The following is a 2,268-nucleotide window of genomic DNA, read 5'->3' on the forward strand; positions in this document are numbered from 1 at the left end:
GGAAAAGTTAAGTAAGATTTTGTTGACATTAGGCAAACCACATCATGTTGTTGCAGAAATGAGGAAAGACTCAGACCTTTAGAGATACTAGAGAATTGTGTTTAAACACAAATCATAAGCGCACAACTTTGACAAATATCAAATAAACACTATGTCTTGCATTCTCTAAGAACAACTTCCTCGTATATCTTTTGTGGTAAAAAAAAATTCGTGAAGACATAATTCAGGAGGTGGCTGTCCAAATCAGGTCTTTATTCCAGTCCACTTCTTTTTCTACTCTTAGTCTCATCTTATTTGTGCCCTGTATTGAAAAACTGGCTGTACCAATGTAAGGTTTCAGATCCTTGTATACGCCTATATCAGAAAAATTTGTTTTCCAATGTTATTCTTTTTAAGTAATGCTCTGTCAATTCTATAATTTTTAAAAGGCTGCTAGTATTAATGATTCAGCCTGCCTTTTAATTAAAAAATAATTTATACTTATCTGAAGTTTATCTGAATATCTGGACTTGTAACCTGTCCTTTACCCTTCTGTTGCTCAAATGTCATGCTCTTGATGATGATATTCAGGTTTCTACTAAATAGAAAATTTTTCTATGAGAGATTTTTAAAGCTTTGCAATGTATAAATCTCCACTTGTCAAGGGTTATTATTTACTGTGAAGCTAATATAAACTTATACATATTGAGAAAATCTCTTGTTTCTCACAATGTAAATTGAGACAATATTGATAAAATATTCCATATTTGTGATGGGAATATACTCTGAAGGATAAAAGTCAACTGGGGTATATTACTTATTCAAATGCATAGCTAAGCCAGATTTTCTGGTTGTTTAGCATTATTTTCTTGGGGCAAAATGCTTTAGAGTTTTCTGAGCTGTATGGGATCTTTACCCCATTCTTTTTTTTAATTTGTGACAATTGAGAATTTACCAGTATGGATTCATGGATTATATAGTAGTGATATATCTACATTCATTTTCTGCTTTTGGTAACTGTATTTACTGAATTATTCTAAGGAAATACTTTTGCAAATATTGAGTAGAGGCACTATTTCACAGCCCTAAATATTTCACATATATATGAAAGGAAAAGGAAAGCGAGAATAAAAAAGAATAATGGAGTAATTAGGTAATTTATACACAACAGCTTATTGGTGCTGATTGTACACAAGAACTCCTTGTTCCATTCATGAGACTTTGTTTACATTTGAACTGATGTAAAAACTAAAAAATTAGAAATATCGCATTAATATCCAAATGAACAAGCTAATAGAAAAACTAATAACAATGTGTGAAATTTATGAGATGCTATCAAATAACTCGACATATTGGTCTTGGGATTTCTTGAAGGTATGGAAAGAGATGATGGATTACAAATGTTATGCAGTGAAATAACAGCAGAAAACTTCCATAATTTGAAGAAAGATAGGGACATTCACGTACAGGAAATATATAGAACTTCTAATCATAACTAAAAAGATCTTCACCACAAAACATTATTGTCAAACCTCAAAGGTAAAACATGAAGAAAAAATTCTAAAGTATGTATGAAAAAAATGCCAAGTCACCTTCAGAGGATCTCCAATTAAACTGACAGCTGAATTACCAGCAGAAAACCTACAGGCTAAGAGAGAATGGAGAGATATAGTCCAAGTCTTAAAAGATAAAAAAAAAAAAGAGCTATCAACCCAAAATACTTTACCCAACAGAATGCTCATGAATGAAAGTGAAATAAAGACCTCCCATAACACACAGAAATGAACAAAAAAGTTTTCACCACTCATCCACATTACCAATGATGCTTAAGGATGTGCTTCAAAAGAAACACAGAAAGATAATCATCATTATGAAGAATGTGAGGCAGAAAACATCCTAGTAAAATTATAAAGGAAATCCAAAATAGTCAATAGGAACATTTATGGGAAAATGATAGGGTCAAGTAGTTATCTATCAATAATAACCCTGAATGTAAATGACCTACATTCTTCAAATAAAAGATACAGACTAAGGCCAGCACCGCAGCTCAATAGGCTAATCCTCTGCCTAGTGGCACTGGCACACTGGGTTCTAGTCCCAGTCGGGGTGCCAGATTCTGTCCCAGTTGCCCCTCTTCCAGGCCAGCTCTCTGCTATGGCCCAGGAATGCAGTGGAGGATGGCCCAAGTTCTTAGGCCCTGGACCCACATGGGAGACCAGGAGAAGCACCTGGCTTCTGCCTTCGGATCAGTGCGGTGCGCTGGCTGCAGCACACTGGCCGGGGTGGCAT

Source organism: Oryctolagus cuniculus, chromosome 5, assembly GCF_964237555.1.
Source record: "Oryctolagus cuniculus chromosome 5, mOryCun1.1, whole genome shotgun sequence".
NCBI lineage: Eukaryota > Metazoa > Chordata > Mammalia > Lagomorpha > Leporidae > Oryctolagus > Oryctolagus cuniculus.